Source organism: Pseudorca crassidens, chromosome 12 (genome assembly GCF_039906515.1).
Source record: "Pseudorca crassidens isolate mPseCra1 chromosome 12, mPseCra1.hap1, whole genome shotgun sequence".
Classification (NCBI taxonomy): Eukaryota; Metazoa; Chordata; class Mammalia; order Artiodactyla; family Delphinidae; genus Pseudorca; species Pseudorca crassidens.
In genome coordinates this window covers 71,291,436-71,314,631 of record NC_090307.1, presented here as the reverse complement: position 1 = coordinate 71,314,631, position 23,196 = coordinate 71,291,436, and positions in this window count along the sequence as shown.

The window sequence follows — 23,196 nt, the reverse complement described above, 5'->3', positions numbered from 1 at the left end:
TAATGTTGCCCGCTGGAGTTGGGCAATGCCACATCCCTGCATATAGCTTAAAAAATATGACAGGTTATTTACCAAAATGGTAATAGTGGCTATTGGGGAGGGGAGATATTTAATCTTTGTTGTGATTTTCTAGTATTTCTATAATGAACATGGCTTACTTGTGTAAAATGTATAAAATAATAACCCTTTCATAGCACTTTTGTGGCTTGTGATCCACTTATGAATTATCCTGGCTTATTTCATTACATATCCTGGCTTACTTTGGGGGGTGCGTGTGTTGTGTGTATGTGTGTTTATTCTGCAATATTAAATAAGCATTGATGGAGGACCCATGAGGCCCAGGCATTGTGCTAAGGATGCAATCTCAGCTTTCCTGAATTTCAAATCTGATGGGAGGGGCAGACATCAAGCAAATGCCTGCAGATCACTGTAGGCCAGAGCCAGGGTGGGGGGGTGGGGTACAGCTCCCTGCCCTGGTGCGCAGGGCCAAAGGCATCCTTGGGGGGGTGTTCTGTAAGTTATATTACAGGGCCACCTTGCCTCCCCACTAGACCAAGCACCTGAGGGCACATACTGTGCCTCGTCAACATTCTTAGACCACAGAACCCAGAAGCCCAGACACACTCCAGTAGAAGCTGGGGCCGGCCAGCTTCTAACATGAACCCTCAGGTGCAACACTGAACCCAGGGCCTGGAACTCTCCATTACACTCAGTTTCATACCACAGAGCTTTGAAACCAGCAGACCTGCCTGGGTGTGAATCCAGACAACAACTGAATCTCAGTTTCCTCATCTGTGAATTGGGGAGAATCACAGGTTCCTAACTCCTGAGGATTCAATGAAGTGAAACAGGCAACGTGGAATGAATGCAGGGCCTGGAGGAACTGTTCCATCGATGGTAGCTTTTATTATTTATTGTTACTATTATTACATCAGGGCCTCAGCTGATGAAAGGACCAGACACCAGCCCCCCCTCCACCCTTCGGGACAGGGCTAGAAGGGGATGAGAAAGAAAGCGCTTTCGCAACCTGTCTGTGGACAGAGGGCGGGGCGGCTGCTGGCAGGAGATGTGACCTAGATATTTCCAAGGTTCACCTCCCTTTGTGTCCCCTTCCTACCCATCCAGTTTCCAAGTGTTTGGCCCCAGACATTTTTCCCCGTACACAGCAGCTGTTTTCCTCTGAGGAAATTGCTGTCTGTGCATCTGTGACCCCCACCCTTCAAGTAAAATTGAGGTGATCTGAACAGGTCTGCAAATTGGCGTTTCCCTCCCTGGCCCCAGATGCTTCTTTGACAGCCAAGAACGTCCCGTTTCCCTACTCAGAATGTATGGCAAGGCCGGTCCCAAATGAAAGGAGCTGGACTCAGTGTCGGGAGTCCGGCTCTCTACCCAGCTCTGCCGTAAGACCACGGCAGGTCCTCCCGTCTCTGAGTCTGCCTTTCTGATACTGCACTGGTCTTGGCTTCAGACTCTCAGTGTTGTATACCTCCCTCCTCCCGGCTTGGAGCAATTTCCTTTGCAGGCCCCCATGCCTTTGCACAGGCTGCCACACCTTCCAAAGAATGCCTTCCCCAGGCAAGGTTCCCTGCCCTGTCCCCCAAACAAGATTATGCCCATCTTTGCCTGAGAATCTCCCCTGAACAACCATACACTCCCAGATGGTGAGCCCCACTTTACCCCTGGCCCCTAAGACCGTCTTTGCACAGGTGGGTCCCGCCACACCCCAGCCTGGATCTCCAGACCCCTGGGAACTACCACGTGCCTGGGCAAGCCCCCCGCCCCCCGTGCCTGAGACCACCTTTTCTGAGGATTTGGTGGACCAGCAGCTGGAGTCATTCCATCCTTCAGTGAACACGCACCCAGTCCGAGTGTTGGGCTAAGGTGTGTGGTAGGTACCAGGGGTGCAAAATCGGGTAGAGCCCAGCCTAGTCTCCAAGGAGCTCCCAGCCTGGGGCGGGAGGACAGGAAAGCAGATCTTTCCAATATATCATGGCTTCCAGGGAGAAAGGGCAGCGTTGACAGGTAGAGGTACAAGAAAGAAGAGTGGGAGACTGAAGGCGGTTTGGTCATGAGGCTGGGACTCAAGTGAGTGGCGGGGGCTGTGGAAGAGAGGCGGGGCCAGTGGGTGAGCGAGGCCCACACCCCAGAGCTCCTGAGAAACCTGCGGAAGGATGTGAAACAGGGAGTGAGCTGCATTTCGGAGAGAGACCTCAGGCTGCCGTGTGGAAGACGGACCGCGGAGGCCGATGCAGCCGTCACAGAGAGAGAAGAGGGGGGCCTCGAGGGGCTGGTGGCCATGGGGTGTGGAGACGCAGTTGGATTCGAGATACTCGGAAGGTGGCTGCTCCAGGCCTCGGGGATAGCTGTTAGAGTCTGGCGGGGAAGGGAAGGAAGGAGTCCAGGGGGCCTCCAGGACCCTCTATTCATGAGACAAACGGCGACCACAGAGGAGGTGGAGGAGAGAAGGGGAGGGCACAGTGGGTTCAGTATGGAACGTGTTGAATTCAAGACATCAACTGTCTACGGCTAAACACATCACATGCTCCAGAGCAAACACGAAGCAGCTGACAATCAGTTGATCGGATGACTCAGTACACGAAGGCCCGCAGGACGGGCGTGTGCAGCAGGAAAGTGGAACAGGGTTACAGGCAGATTCTGGAATCCGGTGCCTCTGAACCCCCAAGACTGGCCAGGATGCCCTCTCAACCAGAGACCTCTGCTAAACAGAAGACCACGTTCTGGGCACAGGGGCCTGGGAACCAGGAGACCTGGGCCTGCGTTGGGCTGATTGTGTCACCTTGAGCAAGTCCTTTTAGCTCTCTGAGCCTCCTGGGGTTGCTATGAGGATCAGAAATAAAACGGTGTGTGTGTGAGAGGGAAAAGAAAGGGAACTTTCTCAGGGGGATCATGGAAAATGCTTGGTATTCTCATCAGTTTTATCAATGACCCCCCAGGTGCCAGGCCTGTGCCCACCCAGCTGGGGCTGCAGCCCCACCGCCCCCCGGGCCCAAGCATCCTTGGCTCTGCTCCACGAAGAGCCTTCTCCAGCCTCCCCGAAGACGACGCTCCCCAGAGATGCCCGAGCCTCCGTTTCTGAGGAATTGGAGGAAAATCTGTGCGAACAGTGTAGTCAAAACAGTGTCGGCCGGCGTCAAGCCGGCCGGAGTGAACGTTACCGGGGACTCAATCGTGCTCCTTATCTGGTAGTTTGTCCTCAAAACGGAGCTCTAGCCTCGCTGCGAACCCAATAAGTCTTTCAGTTTGACTCGAAACCTCACATTTTTCCTCTTTAGAAAATGTCACCGGCATTCCTCTGTTTCATTACTCTTGGTTGCCGAGGCCCTGGCCGCCGGGAAATTGCTAGCAGAGGGAGGGTGCCTGCACCCACTGTCATGGCTGGATCTGGCCCCAGCTGGCAGGCCTGCCTCTGCTGGACATGGCCTTCTTTACCGTGACTGGGACCCTTCCCAGGCTGGCACCCCCTACCTGGCTGGAGAGCCCTAGAGCCCGGAATCTGTCCTACTCCCATCTCCCCACAGTAAGCCCAGAGAAAGCCCCCAGAATCCTCCGCCTTCAGGCCAGTGGGCCTCAGCTGCCCCTCTGCCAGGCGCTGACCATGTCTTGCCAAATCTATCTGTCTCTCTCCATCTTTGCCTTTTATGTCTCCATCTCTGCCTCTTTTTTCATTCATCACTCCACTTGTGTGTTCAAATACACATTGAGCACCTACTATTTGCCAGACACTTTCCAGAAGCTGAGGATATCACAGTGAGTCAAGGTCCCTGTGCTCTTGAGACAGGTAGTAAGCAAGGAAGCAAATATATATATGCAGTAGATTATATTTTCCAAAGGTGGCCCCACAATCTCTCCTGTCTACTCAAGAGGTGGAGCCATTGTCCCCTTCTCCTTGAAACTGGGCAGGCCTTTGTGACAGCCTGACCAACAGAGCAGGGCTGAAGTGTTGCTCTGTTACTCCCAAGGCTGGGTCGTAGCAACCTCATGCACTTCCACCGAGCTCTTTGGGGAGACTCATCATGGAGCCCAGCCTCCATGCTATAAGGAAGCCCAAGCAGTTCGTGGAGGCACCCACATGGAGGGGAAGAGAAGTCCCCAGACAACGGCCATCTGGTCAGCCATGGGAGTGAGCAACCTTGGACGTGAATTTCCCAGTCTCCAAACCAACTGTTGTAGCCGACACCACATAGAGCAGAGAGGAGTCGTTTCTGCCGAGTCCTTCCCAATTGACAGACTCCTGAGTCAAATAAATGATTGCCGCTGTTTTAAACTACTAAGTTATGGGGTAGTTTGTTACACAGCTACAGATAGCTAGAACGGCCTATGAAATAATAAGGGGTGAGGGGTAATGATGAATGCTAGAAAGAAAAATCAAGCCAGGTGAGGAGAAAAGGAGAGTCTATGTGAGGAGCAGGGGGAGGTGAAGCATGGCAGAGATGGGCCTTCCACCCAGCCCCACCTGGTCCCAGGGGCCAAGATGTGTCCACCAACCCCATGGACATGCTGGGGACGTGTCTGCTAAGGAAGGAGGAGCCTTACAAACAATCTCACTCCCAGAATGCAAATTCCAACCACAAGGCCCCCAGCCTCTGCTTGCATACTTCCAGAGATGGAGAGATCACTCCCTAGCCAGGCAGCCCTGCTGGGACAGGCTGTGAGGACGAGCTTCCTTCCACTGAGGAAGGCCTGCCTCCCTGCACTGCCTTCTGGGGACTTGGGAACACAAGATAGGGACATGGGTCCCCCTGACCACCTCTAGCTCCAGCCACATCCATGGTGGTCCCTAGAGAAAAAGACCACTGGGACCCTATGAGCGTGTTCAGGAAGGGATCACACGGGGTGGAGGACACGGGGCAGGAGTGTATGCAGAAGAGGGGTCCTGAGCCTCAACCACCACACCCCTGAAATTGTAGCAAAAGCATGCCCCCATGGTCACAAGCTCTTCTGAAGGAACAGTCCACCAAGGGGTTCCTGACCTCCACCCCGCCCCACCCCCAAATGTGAACAACTCACGAAATAAAGGTTTTGGAATCACAAAGACCTGAGCTTGAGTCCCTTCTAAGTGACACACACTCACTGTGTGACCTCAGGCAAGTCACTGCCCCTCTCTGAGCAGTCAATGTCAAATCAACGAGCATGTATTTGTGGCCTCCAGCAGCTTTTCCAAACTCCACTGGTTTGTGTGCCTCCAGCATGATTTCTGACCTCTCCGTCCTTCCTCTCTGTGGTGATCTACTTAGTATTTTTCTCTAAATTGACCTCCTTCTTTTGCTGAAATAAACTTATTTTTAAAGAAACTTTCAGTCACCACCTTAAACGGGAAATCAACATTAGATGCCATAAATGAAAAGCAACCCTAAAAATGAAGAAAAACAATGCCACCACTTAGAGACAAACACTGCTGCCCTCCCGGCCCCCCAAGTCTTTTCAATTAGCAAACCTTAGAAAGAAGCGTCAAAGACACATTAGCACCCAGGAGAGATGATCCCTGGTATTGCCGGAAGGTTGAAGGGAGCCACCTTCTCACCGCTGGTTTGGGAAGCAGCTGCATCCCTCCTGGCCCCGGGCAGGTGGTCCAGCCCTCAGGAAGCTCTGAGGTCCTGACCTACAGTGACCCAGGCAGGGAGAAGGTTACCTAAGGGGTCCCGATAATGGCTTTTTGTCCAAGCCCCCCACCAAGCCCCTCCTGCAGGGGCAGGAGGTCCCCAAACTGCAGAAATCAAGGATGGCTTTTTGGGGACTGTGGCAATGTGTCACCCTATGGACCGCCATAGGCCTCAGAGGCACTGTCCACCAGCCAGCATGTCCCCAGAACATGTGGGCAGCGGAGGTTTGGGGGAGGGGCAAGCCTCTGGGACCCAGTGGGGCTGCCGCATCCTTTGCTGCGGGAGCCTGGCAAGCACCACCCATCCCTCACCCTCCACACAGGCACACACTGGGCCTTGGTTTTTCTAGCTCCTTTGTTAACAGGTTGTATGTCCCTTAGCCTTGTTTGAGCCTCAGGTTTTCCCCCTCCATTTCCCTTCTGTACAGAACCAACTTATCCACCAGGCATGGTAGTCACAGAATCTAGGGCTCACGACAGTTTTAGGGGCTTTGAAAATGTTTTCATTTCTTTTAAAATCCCAAGGGAAGGGCTTCCCTGGTGGCGCAGTGGTTGAGAGTCCGCCTGCCGATGCAGGGGACACGGGTTCGTGCCCCAGTCAGGGAAGATCCCACATGCCGCGGAGCGGCTGGGCCCGTGAGCCATGGCCGCTGAGCCTGCACGTCCGGAGCCTGTGCTCCGCAACGGGAAAGACCGCAGCGGTGAGACGCCCGCGTACCGCAAAAAAAAAAAAAAAAAATCCCAAGGGAACAAAAAATCTTTCTCAAGATCATGTTTTAATGTCTAAAATTAATATTTTCATCTTTATACCAACTGTCATAAAATATAATGTTTAACATTTTTTAATGGAGAAAGAGGCCCACAAAAGCCATAATGTGGCCTCTGTAGAAAGGGGAAGAAAAAAAGCACCTGCGTGAAAAGCCTTTGGCCCGAGACCTGGCACCTGGCATGTATCCAACAAACCCTTTTATTGTTCTTCTCGCGTCGGTGTGGTTCTTAGAGGGATGAGCACTGGTTTAGAAGACAGGATGCGGGAACTGTTCTGGGCTCTGTCCCCTTCTGTGTGACCTTTGGAAGCTGTCCCCTGGCTGGCCTCAGTTTCCCCAGCTGTTCAGTGAGGGTCCCGGAGTCAGGCATCCTCTTGCGGCTCACTCTCTGCCTTTCTGCCTGGGGAAGCAAGAAGCCCCACCCCCGGGAGACAGACCAGCTGGCAGCAGCGGGACGGCCCACTCTTCAGAATCATCTCGTCCCCTAGTCAAGTAAATATTACAGTTTCAGACAATAATTGTGGCTCCTCTTTTTTGTTGTTTATTTTTTTAATTCCCGGATATTTGACTTGGCCGGGACCTGGCTCCCTGTGTTTTCACTTGGCCATGTCTGATTCCCTCTCCCAGCACCAGAGTTCCCTGTAGGGATGGGCCAAACGTCTTCCAGGGGGCTGGCAGGCACGGTGTGGGCCCCGGCAAAACTCCTGATGGAGTTTGCAGAGTGTAACCACGGTGACTGCTTCGTGAGCACCCACTCTGTGCCTGATGCTGTTCCAGGCCCTGGGACTCTGCTGCAAAGATCAGAGGCATCTCTGGGGAGCTTCCTCTGCTCGCTCAAGGGGCAGAGGGTAAGGCAGATACAGAACAAGGAAAGCACATGGGGTGGGGGTGGGGACCATGAGGGCCGGCCAGGGAAAGGGGGGAGGAGGGGAGGAAATTCCTAAGAAGACAAGTTCAGATGAGTCAGCAAAGGTCTCCACTAAAAGTAAGTGATGTTTAAACATCATGGACACATGCATAGCTGTCAACTAGGAGGAGAGGGAGGGAAGGGCACCCTAGGCAAGTGCAACAGAATGTGCGAATATTAAGGTGCTTTCCGGCCCAATGAGGGAGGTCATCCCCATTCTCCAGGTGAGGAAACTGAGGCTCAAAGAGGTCATATAGCTGGTAATTGGCAGAGGCGTCACTTGAACCCAGGGCTGCCTGTTTCCAAGGCTGGTTTGTAACCACTAGGCTATGCTATTCCCCTCCCCCCAACAGCCTCCATCCTTCCAACATCCCCACCCTCCGCTGGCCTCGCTGGAGGAAAAGGTCAGAACCCACATCACCTACTGGGATTGGTTTTGGGATCTCCAGAGAGGCCATTACCTCTGTGTAAATGTAACTGCCAGGTCCTCAAATGCCACCATCAGAGCCATGAGGCCCGTTGCCTACAAAATAGGACGCCCCCTGCCCAAGGGGTCCAGTGGCCTAGTGCTCTCCAGGTGGGAAAACTGAGGCTCAGTCCACTGAAGGCTTTGCCCAAGGTCAGCCAGTGCCGGGGGGACAGAGACATGCAGCTCCAAGGCTAGGCCCCTGAGCCCCAGCCCTGGTCATGGGCAGGACACCCCTTCCCCAGTTCCTCAGCTCGGGCCCCAGCCCCCTCCCTTCCCCCAGGACAATAGAGCCTTTCACAACCAGACAAAGGGAAAAAGTTTAAAAGGCGAGAATTTCGTTTCCACTAAGGCGAAGGGGGTGGGGCGGGGGAAGCGGAGGAGCCGGGCCTGGGGAGGAGCTGCGGCCGTCTCAGAAACAGACCGGTGTGTATTTATTCATGTCTGACACAACACAATTTGATTTTCCACATAAAAGATCAAATAATATTTCAGTTACAGTTAATTACACAGCCCAAAAGCACATCAAAGAACGGTCCGCGTCAGCCCAGCCCTTGCTTCACTGCGCCGCGTGCGCCCAGATTTCACGCCCGGCTTCGAGGCATCTGCAGCATGGAAGCTCCGCGGTTCACAGCCACATGGGCCTTTGAGGCTTGGCTGGGGTCGCCAAGGTGCCTCCTGGGCCCTCAGGCCCCTCGCTGGGCTCTCCGGACTGTCCCATTCCCAATTGATGCCTGGTCTCCCCACCAAAATAGTAGCCCTGGTGGCAGTGTTTCACAGGGCCAACTTTCCTGCAGAAGAGAATCACCCACAGTGACACCACCTCTCCCCCTGCAGGCGGGGAAGGGAGCAAGGTGGGCACCATTATCCCCATGGTGAGAGCTTGCTGGGAGCAGTGCCTGGGGGGTGGGGTGCAGAGACCAGGGCTGGGACCCCCAAGAGGAGGGGGACCTAGATCTGCTCAGATGGCAGCTCTGCCAGAAGAAGGGAAGACCCCCAAATGCAGGGCCTTCTCCCCCGACCCCAGACCCTGAAAGAGCCCTGGGCCTGGAGCTGGAAGCAGGGCCTCCCAGGGCCAGCCACTTCCTCTCTGTCAGCCTGTTTCCCTTCTGTGGGCTCAGGACCACTATAGGAGGCTCAGAGGACACAGCCTCGCTGGTGAAGTTTCCCAGCCGTGGGCACTGGGGGAACGGGGGTGAGAACGGCTGGCAGGGACAGAGGGAAGGCAGGAACTATTCTGGGGCCCTCTCCCCCCCGCACCCATGCACCCGGGCTCAGACGGCAAACGACCATCCTGTTTGCCAGACAAAGATGTTTCCTGTGCTGGCTGCAGCCAGGCTGAACCCGTCCGGTGCCCACCGCAAGCTCTTCCCAGAAGCCTCTGCTTTTTGGCCACCTTGGAACTAGCCCCGGACACCCCACCTGGCTCCCACTGCACCCCTCAACAACCCCATCCCACCAGCCTCAGGTCCCTAGTGCCTAAACAAGGGTCAGAATACCCAGACCTCACAAGGCTGAGATGATCAATAAATTAGATCAACCAAGTAAGGCCAGGCACGTGGTAGGTTCATGCTTCAAATCAGTGGCTTTGACTGTAAGATGCTTCTCACATTTTCTGGCACACAGCAAGCCTCAGACAAAAAGGAGTATTAGAGCAATTGTGGATGACGATGGCCCCATTGCTGTATTTACCGTCCCATCCTCAGCACTCAGCAAGCTGTTCTGTGAACAGAGGGTGCCTTAGGGGTGTGTGCTGACCTTTTACCTTGTCACCATTTGTTTGTTTCCTTGAGGGCAGGGCTGTGTTTTATTTACCTTTGTGCCTTGCATATATGCAAATATTCACAAATATTTATTGAATGGATGGTGAATGGAAGGATGGATGGATGGATGGATGGATGGATGGATGGATAGGAGAGTAGATGGATAGGTAGTTGGAAAGAAGAATGGGTGGATGAGTGAATGGATGAGTGGATAAATAAAAAGAAACCAAGGGTGAAAAAATACTTTTTGGCTGTAGGACTCAGGAGTCCTAGGTTCACATGTGCCACCTCGACTTCGTCTGCTGTGTAGCCTTAGTCAGTGAGGTCATCCTCTCTGAGCCTGTTTCCTCATTTGTCAAATGAGACTGGTGACTCTGCCCTGACAGTTCCCTGGGAGGTCTGGAAGATTTCTCATGAGGCTGGTGGAAATTACCTCCTAAACTGTAAAGTGCTCTGCCGTGGGCAGGTGGTGGCCAATCCTGAGTCTCTTAGGGTGGCAGGCAGAGAGGATGAGCCCTGAGGTGGGGCAGCCTGGCAGGTGATGGAGGCATTGAGGGCTGACACCCTGGTGAGCTCTAATACCCCGTGGCTGCCCTGATGGGCAGAAGCTCTTGCTCTAGTAAAATTTTATGGCCTCTGAGAGCAGGCAGAGAGCTGCCAGCAGCAGTTCGCTGGAAATTTATGGCTGGCCTCCTCCCTCCTAGCCTGCCCTTCCTCAGCCCAACTCTCACCAAAACTCAGGTCCCACAGAGACCTGAGCCCTTCAGTGGGGCAGGGGAAGAGGGGCTGAATTAAGAGAGGTTAAAACATTGTGGTTAAAGGCAGGGTGGATGCGAGCTGAAAGACCTGGATCTGAGAAGCATTTACTTGGCAAGATTGTGCAAAAGACATCACGCTCTACATGAGGTTACAAACTGCCTGTTATCTAAGGTCCCTTTGGGGAAAACAGGAATGTGGCCACAGCAGCTGCAATTGTCTCTTGTAGTCCTCAAACACGTCTTTTCCCTCCCACCACAGGGCCTTTGCACATGCTGTTTCCTCTGGGGGGCGGGGAGGAACCTTCTCCCCAAACAATGATTTGCATAGTTAGCCAGGATGCACATGTAAAGCTGGCACATGTAGCCACGTGTGCATGACGCATACGTGAATGAGTGGGTTCCTGAAGCCTGTGTCCATGGCACACATGTGGGCACGTCTCTTGTACAGGAAAATCCGGGGGCCTGGGGCTGGGGTGGTGGCGATGCATACATGTGTTGCAAGGGCTGGGTATGGCCGCAGGTGGGATGGGAAAAGGGGCAGATCTTCCATTTCTGGGGGTTGACAGGTCCCCAGCACTGCATAGCCTGTTTGTGCATTAGCCCATTAGCCCAACATGGGGGTGGGCAGGCAGGTACTTGTATTATCTACATTTCATAGAGGCAGAAACCTAGGCATCCAAGATCTCGCTGGGGAATTTGAACCCTGACCCTAGAGGGGCTATAAGAATCCCCATCCAAAGCTGGGCTGGCGAGGGGCGAGTCCTGCAGGGGCTCCAACCCCCCCACCCCCACCCCAGGCACTGCAAGCGCGGAGGATGCACCTCGAGCAAGCAGGGAGTGGAGGGACCCACGGGGACCAGGCTGACAGTCGGGTGGGGAGACGGGGAGAGAGAAGGACCAGCGAACTAAGAGAGCCTGGGAGGGCGGCAGGCCGGGCTGAAGGGCGGCCCCGCCCCGGGCCTGCCCCGCCGCCCAGCGCCCCGTTGGCTTCCGAGGGTGGCGCTCTGGTGGCGCGAGGCCGGAATGGTCAGCAGCCGTCAGGCTGATTTACTGGCGCTCCCCGCCCGCCGCGCGCCGGCAATCAGCCGCTGCCGCCAGATCTATTATTGATGAACTTTCCGAGCCCCGCTAATTAACTGCGCGCAGCCTCGGCGTGGCGGCTGAAATACGGGCCTGGATGCTCCAGCCAATGTCACGGGCGCCGTGCCCCCTGGATGTGTCCAAGAACGGAGGGTGGACAGGGGGCCGCCCAGAGGAATCTCAGCTGGCTCAGACCCAGCCCCTCCCTGCCCCAGAGGCCCGCCAGGCTCAAGCCAGACCGCCCCCCCCCCCCCCGCTCCACCCCCCAGCAACCTGCTGTGTGACCCGGGGCATGACGCTTAATCTCTCTGATCCTCAGGCTCAGATCACCTACAACATGCAGCAGGGGACTGGACCTGAGAGCTCTTCAAATGGAAGGGGTATTATTATTCCTGTTAGTCGTGTGGAAAAAAAAAAAAAAAAGACTGAAAGGACAGTACAGTAGTTAAGGTCACAAATTTGGAGCCACAGAGACCTGGGTTCAAATCCTGGCTCTGCTGCTTCCCAGCTGTGTGACCTTAAGCAAGTTCCTTCCTTCTCTGAGTCTCAGTTTCTGCATCTGTAAAATGGGTTGCAGCAGCCCTTGCCTGTGGTTTTTGAAGGTGTTAAGGATTGTGTGGCAGCTAGTGCACAGATGAGTAGACAGTAGGTGCTCAGTCATGCTGCCATGCTCCCTTCCCTCTGTGTTGAAAAACAGGCACATCTGGCCTCCTGCCAATGACAGCCGCTCCGGGGTTCCCAGCTCCCCCTCCGTCCTCTTGAAAGCACCTGTGCAGACCCCCTTTCTGGCCTCGTGGAATGAAAATCACGTAAAGAGGCCCACACTTCTCCCTTGCAGACGAAGACTGAAAAATAAAAATTCCAAACTGTCCCAGGAGGCAGCTAGAGGTTCAGGAAAGACCCTAGCCGAGACTCCTCCCCCAGGGCATGAGGGCTGGTCCTCCGGGATCCCAGTTCATCCTCACAGCTGGTCGAGAGGCAGGCAGAGGTCACAGGTAGGTACCCCATTTGCCAGAAGGGAAAACTGAGACTCTGAGGAGCCAGTCTGGCCCCCTAGACCCAGAATTGCCCCCTAGAGTGTGATGTAAGGATGCCGAGGGGGTCACAGGAGTGACCAGAAGGGACCAGAAACGTGCTTAGCTCCTTCCTGGAGACCAGAAGGTTGTGGGCAGGAAAGCAGATGCCACAGAGTGGGCTGGCGGCTGTTCACAGACATCGAGACAAACGCCATTGAACGTCGGGATGCCACAAGCCTCGTGGTTCTCTTCCAAGTCTCCTGATATGGCACGGAAAGCCCCAGCTGGGGGCTGCTGAGTCTTAAACATCTAACAGAGGGAGTTGTCAACCTGGGCCCTCAGAACAAGCCACCACTGCCAGCTAGCATGAAATGCACTTGCATTTCTAAGTCAGTAGTTAGTTTTCCTTTATGGCAAATTGTCAATTCAAAATAGTGATCGAAAGTTTTGAATTGAAATGAAAAGGATATCCCTTTAAATACATAGTAAGTGAGAAAGAGTCCAGATGAGGTGCAGAGAAGGGCAATATTGGGAAGGAGGGATGGCAGCTGGGAAGCGTGTTTTTTCTCAGCTCAATAGATGGGTAGCTTTTGGGCCTCCCCTTCCCCCAGGAGGGCGCCCACACAGGCCGTTCACCAGCCTTCAGCTAACATTTAGTAGGTACCCGCCACGTGCCCGGTGCTGGGCTGGTGGTTTGTGATACAGATATGGCCCTGCCCCCTGGAGCTCATGGTCCAGCAGGGAAACCAGTACATCAGATCCTCATGGATGGTAATGAATGTCCTGAGGACCCAAAGTTGTGCTAGAGAAATCAAAGGATGGGTGGGGGATGGATGGGGGGATGGACAGGAAGGCTTGCATACTTAAACACTTAAGCGGGACCCAAGGGACGAGAAGGTGCAGGCTTCATTGAGAGCAAAGGGAACAGCAGGTGCAAAGGCCCTGAGGCAGGAAAAGGCCATCCCTGCCCCTTGGAAGAATTGAAGATGGAAAGGGGTGGGGCAGTGGGAGATGAGGTTAGGCAGACCTTGAAGGTTCTGGGGAAGATGTGGGGTTTTGTTCTGGGTACAATGGGGAGCCACTGGGTTGTTTTTATTTTGTTTTGTTTTTCTTAATCAGGAGAGTGACTTGCTCCAGTTTGAATTTTAAGCAGACACCCCCACCTCCAGCCACTGTTTGGACGGTGGACGGAAACGGTCACCATGGAGGACGGGAGGTCAGGATGAGGGGGCTTCAACTGGGCTGGTGAAAGCAGGTACAGGAAAGGGGTCAGATCTGAGGGTTATACTGGAAGAAGGAGCAGCGGGACCGGGTGATTTGTGTGCCGTTAACAGATATGTATGAAGCACCTACTATGTGCCAGACCCCAGGCTGGGCACCAGGGAAACACTGAATGACACTGAGAAGGAATCCCGTCCTCGTGGGGCTGACTGTCCAGGGGGGGCCCACGTCACAGATACACCCACATCTGTGAGTGCCACACGCACGCACCTGCACACACCTATACAAGCTCACTCTCGCCCTCTCCCGGGCCCACGTGCACACACACATACACACGCCTCAGGCACCCGCATGCACACGCCTGGCCCCGATCACGTTTGCACACGCGCACACACGCACAAATTCATCAGCTTCGCTTATAAAAATAGCCTCGGTGATTACACTTCATCGGGCTGACGTTGCCAGGGAATAATTGAGATCCCCTCGCTCCTGCTTTACCAGGTGATTCATTGAGAATGCACTTCGCCCTCTCCTCGGCCCCGCTGAACGCTGCGAGCACTAAGAATACTTTCTTTTATTGTAACGAATGACATTTGAATTCATTTTCCTGCCCATTATGCGCCGAGACGCCAGAGACTGAGTGGTTATTACCTGCCCGCCATTATGTAACGTGACAGAAATCCGCCACGGCTCACTGCTGTCGGATGCCTCTGGGGCCCCCGACCCGCGGGTCTCCTGGATAAGAGGCGACAGCATCGTTATGTGAGCTAGGTCCCCACGCGGCCACGGAATCGCCACGTGGCTTTGGGCGAGTCACTTTGTTGCTCAGGGTCTCAGTTTCCTCATCTGCTCAAAGAGGGTGAAAGGGATGAGCTAGATGACCTTTGAAGGGCTTTTCAACCCTCCTGCATGTGATCTGGGTTCAGACGAGGAGCTTGGTCTCCTCCTAAGCACCCCGTCCTTAGGGGGTGAGGGCGGTCTTTGTCAAGGTTGAGAGAGTAAATCCTCCCCTATGAGACTCCCCTCAGACACTGGGGGTCCCCTGGAGCCCCTCCAGCGCCCCTGGGGTGTGTGGATGGGAGGAAGCAGAGAGGGTTTCCAGGCTCCCTCCCCTCCCCGGACACGGCAGCCCTGCTTCTCTGATCTCTGAGATCCTGGAAGATTTTGCTTGAACCACAGTATCACTGCTAAATAGAAAATATCAGAATAACAACCAAGCCAGGCAGAATAGAAGGAGAGGGGAGAGCAGGAAAGGAGATCAGTGTTTCTCCAAGGAAACGCAGTGCAGTCACAGCTGGCGTTTCAATGCGTCAAGGATGAATTTTCCGGTTCCTGAAGGGAAATCAGTAGTTGTTTTCTTCCATCATACAGGCGTCACCCCAAGAATACAGGCTCTGGCACTGCGGAAACTTGACAAGCAAGTTGGGGGGCTGCCTCCTTCCCCATCCCCAGGGGTCAGAAGGGGGCCCAGCGCTGGGAGGGAAGGGTAAAGGGGGCCACTTGAACGCTGGCTGGAGGGGTGGGCACCACCTGGAGCACACTGGCTGAGCCCGGGACCTATGGCCCCACTGCGGGCCCAGAATTCCGGGGACTGCTGGGCGATGCCTGCGGGGTACCCAGGTATCCCTCCCGCAGGCTCTGGCTACGTGGGCACATCTATCCGGGGTTCTTCCTGAGGGCAGCCTGGCATTCTGGGCCCGGCCACACACACAGAGGTGACCTTCAGGCTTCCTCGAGTGCATCCCCAGCCCCAAATCACACTCTTCCCGTTCCACCCCCGCACTCGGGCCTCACCTCAAATTGTCACACTGTAATAATAAATGATGTCGCCCTCTGTGACCCTGTCACCGAGGACCCACAGGCTCACTGAGGGTCGTCATGAAGCCACGGTATGAGCACTGGAAGGCCTGGGAGGTTTTCCAGGGCCCCGGCCCTTTAGAAACAGGTGCTGGTTTCTAACATTGTTGTGAAGTGTCCAAGTGGCTGTCGAGGATTTCCTACGAAGGCCCGGTGATGGGACCCACAGGCAGTCCAGTGAAACCTGAGCTTGACAAGACACCACTGCAATTTCGACCTTAGTGTATTCAGATCCCACGATGGGAGAGAAGCGTACAGAAAAAGAAAAGAATAAACAGGCAATGACAGGGATTTTTCCTACTTCTTAACAATTTCTAGTGTGTCTGGTGTAGTTGATTTTATCTGCAAATGGAGAAAACCTCCTTCACCTGGGATGGGGTCGGGGTATACTTCCCTCTCTCCTTCACCCCTACCCGCCCCCCCCCCCCCGCCCTGCCTACAAAGACTTCCCCCTCCCCTCCCCTTTGTGCCCTGATGTCTGAAAATCCTTTAACCAATATTGTTTGTTTGTTTACAAAGCTCCTTAGGTCATTATCAGGTCTAATACCCCCCCCAGCCCCACCCCACTCCCCATCCCTCCTAACCCCTGAGCATCTTCTCCTATGGGTCCTGGGGGGCCCCTGAGGGCATCAGGGGACTTTGCCCCAATCCCAGCCTTTGGGGAAGCAGGGTTTGGCGGCAGAGAGAGGCTGTGCAGGCCAGGACCACGTGGATCCTGAATGCTCCATCCAGATGGGGGTGGCCGGGCTCCTTAATACTCAGAGTCCAGAATTTATTTCCACAGTGAAACAGGAGAAAATCTCCTGCTATGTCATGGATTAAAATTCCAGATTTGACATCTTAGTCATGGAGCTTTGAATTGATGGTTAAAGCATAACCCAGAGCTGGATAGTAAGAACCTGGGGCTCCTGGCACTTGAAACCACATGTTCTCAAGGAGTTGTGATCTCTGAGTTTTGGAAGATGTGAACTCTTCAAATTGGAGAACTTTGAATCTAGACAGTAGAGACCTTTCATCAAAAGGGTTGGAGGGCTGCCTGGTCATCATCCTATATGTGATTTCATAGTTTCACCAAGAAATAACATGTGTTATTTCTTGTATCAGATATAATACATTTATTGAATAAATTTTAGAAAATACTTATAACTGTAAAGTCAAGAAGGAAAACCACCTAAAATCAGCAAGTCTGGAAATCACCAAGCTAATCATTTTATTACCTTTAAATTTTTTCTCCATACACACATTAGGCATCTTTACACAAAATGGGATAACATGGATAATTTGACAACAGTAAAATGATCTTTCCATGTTGTTAAGCATTCATTCATGCACTCTCCTCGGACAAATTATTGAGCATCTACTGTATATCAGGCACTGTCCTAGATCCTGGAAATATAACAGCTTAAAAACGAATGGATGAACTAAATCCTTTCCCCCATGGAGCTGACGTTCTTCTGTTACATCCTGTTAACCAATGGGCTGGTTGTATGATATTCCATTGTGGGGATGTAGCATATTCATTTAACAAATCCCCTGTGGTTGAGCAGTTAGGTTACTTCTTCTCAACGTTTGCTGAGATGAACATGCTTTTATAGCTGAATCTTTATGAGACACTGTGATCATTAATTTCTTAAAGATGGAGCCCTAAAAGTGGAAGGGCTGAGCAGAGACATAAATAGATATTTATAGACAATGCTTTGGATGTCTACTTCCAAATTGCCCTCCAAAATAAATTGTATCAATGTGGACTTTCCCGAACAAAGGAGGAGGGGACATGGTAGGACTGGGAGGAGAAAGTTAAGGAATTTCTTAGTCTTAAGAAGCAAAAGTATGTGATTGTTCCCAAGACGTTGAAAGCATGAGTTAAAGGCCGTTTTCTATGAGACAGGAGGCAGGAAGAGAAGTGAAGGATGAGGAAACCCCGTCAGTGCAACAGGGACACTTCCTTTCTCGCAGACGTCTTTGGAGATCCAAAGTCACTTGTGTGTTTCCAGAACACAACACCATGCTCTCCAAGATGTGCTCAGCCCAGAAGGATATCTATATATATATCTCTTCCACGTCATATATAGTCAGGGATACCAAGTCTCAGAAAGATAAATTATGCGAAAAGAGATTTTTCATCCCAATTTTTGAAACGTCTTTGACAGTTCCCTCTCTGACTTCCTGACCTGTATTACATGGGATGCGGACCCAGAGGCCCACCCATCGCGGGACAGGGACAGGTCCTGGGGAAAATGCCAGGGAGTGCTTCCTTCCCCCGTGATGCTGTTTTCTTCATGGCAATGTGATTTCAAAGTACGTTTGGTAGGAGCCTCATACATGGGAAATTGGTATCGGTTGTCACAAAATAAAAGTAATCATAAAAATGAGTGCAGTAGCAACGTGTGACTAAGTTCCAGCCAGCTGCCTCTGCCTGCCACCTCTCTGGACTGCCGCCTGGTCCCTCTTGGTTCAAAAGGAAGATAAGCAAGTGTCAGGGAGGTGTGAAAGCTACCACGGCACCCAATTCGATGCTTGCTTCCACAGCAAGTCAGGACCAAACAGGAATTTACAAAGGGAATACATTTCTCACTGGGGTTTGATGCTCCTCATTGCCGTGTCCAATGTGCCATTTAACAGCAACCCTTGTCTCACCGGCAGCATGCGTCCCTCGCTGTGAAATAAATACAGGCAGACCTCGTTTTACTGCGCTTTGCAGACAATGGTGGTTTTTTGGGTGGGCGGGGGTGGGGGGGTGGTTAATTTTTAATTTTTTTTGCAAACTGAAGGCTTGTGGCAACCCTGGGTCGAGTGACGCCGTTTCTCCAACAGTATTTGTTCACGTTGTGTCTCTGTGTCACATTCTGGTAGCTTCCACAATATTTCAAACTTTTTCATGATCATTATATTTGTTACGTGATTGGTGATCTTTGCTGTGACTGTCGCAAAAGGATTACGACTCACTGAAGTCTCAGGTGATGGTTAGCATTTTTTAAAAATAAAGTATTTTTTTAATTAAGGTATGTACATTTTTTAGACATAATGCTATTACACACTTAATAGACAATAGTATAGTGTAAACATAACTTTTATATGCTCTGGGAAACCAAAAATTTCATGTGACGTGCTCTATTGCAATATTTGCTTTTTTGTGATGGTCTAGAACTGAACCCGCGATATCTCCAAGGTAAGCTTATGTGAGGATATCAGTGCTTCAAGGGGAGTTTCTTCTATGTCCTGCCCTGTTCCAAGCACTTCACTTCTATTAGCTTATTTAATTTCCCATTTTGCAGATGACAAAACTGAGGCTCAGAGAGATTAGATGACTTGCCTGAGGTCACACAGTGTGTGCAGAGCAAGAATGAGATTTGAACCCACCCAGGCAGTGTGGTGTCAGAGACCTCACTTATGATCACTAGATCATTCTTCCTTCCTGGTGAGTGGGGAGCAGGGGGTTTGGGGCCCATCCAGAAGTCCTGGGTCCCATTCCCTCCCCAACACCTTCTAGCTGAGTGGCCCTGAGCAAGTCCCTTTCCTGCTCCTAGCCTTAGTTTTTCAGTCTGGGAACCAGGATAACACCTGCCATGGGTGCATGGTGGGTGGAAGGCCTCTGGGCTCTGCAGCCCTGAGAGGGTTAGGGAGGGAGGGCTCTCGTCAAACCCATCAGGGAGGGGAGAGAGAGGCCATCCTGGAAGGAGGGGGTCTAGGGCTGCAGGACTAGAGCATGGCTGGCTTGTTTTCTGGCTCTGATTGGCTCTCAAAGAGGAACACTGGGCATGAGATGAGCACAGCTGCCCCTCATCAGAGTGAGAGCCCCACCCCTGGGACCAGCTGGCAGGGTCCATAGTCACCTGATGCCCACATACAGGCCATTAGGTACATCCCAGAGCTGTGTCCTTCGGTCTAATATAAGAGGTCCTCTTCTTTTTTGATCCTGACAACCTTGCACCCTAGCGGTTTCGCATACCCTCTGAGCTCTCCCCTCCCGCCCCCGACCAACAACAAAAGGGAGCATTGGGTCTACGAGAACAGATGAGGCTGGTCAGGAGACCCAGGGTACAGTCCAGGGCCTGGCAACCTCACACTGTGCCACCTTCAGCAAATCCTCTCGGAGCTCAGTTTCCTCATCCGTGAAATGGGAACAGCCCAGGGTCGATTGCCTACTGGATGCCTCCCACCTTTGATCCTGTGATTGCATTCGATTTTATCCTCAGAAGGGCCCTGGGAGGTAGATGTGTCCCACAGAAGGTGACTCAGTTACTCAAGGTCACACAGCCAGGAAATGGCAGAGTTAGGGGTCCCTCAAGACCCCAGTACCCATGCTTTTTGGAGGTGCTCTGAGTTAGGGCCCAGCTCATTCCCCAGCGAGGCAGGTCTGCTACCTTGCTCCCTCCCAGCATCTGAAGATGCTTCCAGCTGGGGCTGAGCAAGGTGCTGGGGAAGGAGGTTGTGGCTGGGTCCTCAGAACCCACTGAGGTTTTACAATAAAACAACCCAAGGAGACATCTGGCCGCTCTGCCCTGGATAAACCTCACATCAACCCCGTGTGGAAAGGAGGGCCATCTCCATTCCACAGATGAGAAAACAGAGGCCCAGAGATTTTAAGCAATTCACCCAAGGCCGCTGTATTGTTTCCTGTTGCTGCTGTAGCATATCACCACACATTTAGGCTGAGAAAAACACAAGTGTATTGTCTTACCGTTCTAGAGGTCAGCATCCCCAAATGAGTTTCATGATGCTAAAATCAAGGTGTCAGCAGGGCTACGTTCTTCCTGGGCATTTTAGGAGAGGACTGGTGTCCTTACCTTGTCCAGCTTCTACAGGTCTCCTGTATTCCTTGGCTCATGGCTCCTTCCTGCATCTGCAAAGCTCATCACTCTGACCTCTGCTGCTCTCATGATATCCCCTTCTCTGTCTGACCCTCCCCCCTTCCTCTGGTAAGGACCCTCATGATGACATTGGGTCCACCCAGATAATCCAGGATAATCTCCCGTCTCAAGATCCTTAACTTCATGGTCTCTTTTGCCATATAAGGTAGCAAGTTACAGTTTCCAGGGATTAAGACATGGATGTCTGGGGCGGGGGGTGGTGCACTATTCTGCCTTCCACAGCCACACAGGAAGAAAATACCCAAACCAGTTTGAACCCAAGCCTGACTGGCTCCAAAGTTTGTTTCCGCTCCTCCCAGACTCCACAAGTCCCTTAAGAATGGTAGACAGTACTGTCAGATAAAATACAAAATTAATACATTTTGTACTATAAGTATATCCCCAACATTGTATGGGATATACTTATACTACATTTTATTTCTTGTTTATCTGAAATTCAAATTTCACTGGGCATCCAGTGTGTTTTTATTTACTAAATCTGACAACCCTAAAAGCCAAAAACTATCTCAGGAAGAAAAGAAGCACACGTATGGGAAGATCTGGGTCTAAGTCTTAGTTCCAGCCAGGGACTCCTTCATTTCCCTTCTCTGAGCCTCAGTTTGTCCATCTGTAAAGTGGGGATGTAATGGTACCCCCCCCAACACACACCCCCCCACAAACAGATGGCATGGATAGCACAAAGGAGAGAGTGTTTGCACACTGCAGAGAGCTGTGCCCACCCGAGGAGCCTGCTCTACCACTAGTGCCCCCCCCGCCCCCCCGCAACCAATCCACTGGGCAGGGAGAAGAGGTTATTCCCAGGGCCCAGCCCAGATGGGGCTTAAACTCCAGTCAGACAGGAGCCAATTTCCCCAGCTCATTATCCCCAACCAAATTAGGAGCAGCCTGGGCTGCGCCACTCCTGGCTTAATTGGGGCTCACAGATGCCCTTGCCCCTTGCCTTCTTTCTTTTCCCACTCCCCTGTCCCCAGCCAGGCCGTGCCTTGAGGGAGCCAGAGGTGCCCAGGCCCTGCCACCTGGGCCCTTGCAGACGCCCTGGTGTAATCAATTAGAGCCAGGCCAGGCCGAGCGCATAATGGGGCACCGCTGGGCAGCTGGGCCCTGCATTGATCCCAGCCCCTGGTGACCTCCAGGGAGGCAAGGCAGCCAAGACAGCCCCGCAGATGGCGGTCTCCAGGGTCCTCTGTCCTCAGCCCGACCCAGGGCTGGCTGGTGGATGGATAGACAGGCCACTGCTCCTGGTGGACCCCAGATGAGCCTGGGAGGCTGGACTTTGGTGTTTGATCCCCCAAAAGAATCAGAAATATTCCGGAAATACTGTCCTGCTGGGGTCCAAGTATCCCCCCCAACTGGAGCATCTTTCATCCCTCCAAGCCCCCGGATGCCCCCTGTGGCCCCTATTCTGACCAGGCCCGGCCCCCCGAGGGGAGCCACGGCAGAGGTTCTGAATGCAGCCGGGCAGAGGCAGACGGGAGCTTTCTTTGAAGAATCCACTCCCGGGGATTCCCCGGCTCCCTTCCCATCACAAAGATTGGTCAGACTGGCAGGGGGCACGGGGGAGGGGCCGGCGGTGGCCACCGGACTCCCATCTGGGGACCATGAGGAGGCCTGGGGTGCGGGCGGGGGGGGCCTCTGCCTCGGTTGCCACCATAGATGCTGCCTGAGTCCCCACCCAACTCCCGTCGCCCCAGGAGGGAGGGGCGGAAGCTTTGGAACCTGAGAGAATATGCGATTGTTTTTGTATGTGTGTATTTGCCTGTCCATGTGGCATTGTTTTCTTCCTCTGGGTGAGCCTGTGTATCTAAGAAAAGACCTGAGGGCTTTGCTTCCTGCCTGGGAGACTCCAGGCCCTGGAACACCCCAGCCGCCTGCTGCGGGAGCTTCCCTGCCCAAGAGCGGGTGAAATACAAATTTGGAAAGACAAAGTGATATAAAAAGAATAAAATAAAAATCACCTCTAGTGACACCACTTAGAAACGTGCCTGAGTGGAAGTGCTCACCTCACAGCCCTATGGGGCAGTTACTGACAAGAGCGCATTTTACAGATGAGCAGCGTGAGGCTGGGAGAAGCCAGGGGTCAGGGCTGAGGTGCCAAGTGGGGCTGCCGAGACCAGATAAAAGCAGGCATTGAGGAGAACGCTGCCCTGCAGACAGAAAGGAACTTAGGTTTCCCTTTGGGGCTGAATTTTTTAAGTCACATGCCCAGCGCAACGATGTTTGTGGAATTGAATTGAACCCAACCCAAGAAACTCTAGCAGGCTTTAAGTCTCACACCTGCCACCAACTGGCTGTGTGACCTTGGGCAAGTTCCTCACCCTCTCTGGTCTGTTTCCCCTCAGCACCCCTTCTTCCAAAAGCTTAGATCTCAGGGAGGATCCATTCCATTCTCCTTCCTGATACAGGACTCACCCCCTTTCCCCTAATAAACAATGAGAGATCTGCCCAGCTGTTGCTTACACTCCTCCCCAGATGGGGAGCTCACACCCTCCACAAGCACCAGGTTGCCCTGTTGCCCAGTTGAGCCACACAGGAAGGGCATAGGGACTCAGAATCCAGACTGCCTGGGTTCTAGATTTGCCTCACGTCATAGTAGCTGTGCCTTACTAACCTAGCAGTGCCTCAGTTTTCCCATCTGTAAGATGGGGATATTTAATTCACAGGACTTTAGGTGATTACAAGAGATCCACTCTGCCTCAGTAGCTGCCTTTCATGCTACATGAAATGCTGTGCATCCTTCCTGCACCCACGCCCCCAAAAAAGGAAGCGTTGGAACCGAAGAAGGAGGGTGCGGGGATGAATAGTGCCGGGCACAGAGCGAGTGCCGTCGAAGTGCTCATTACTATTATCACTCATAGAACCCTTCCCCGTGT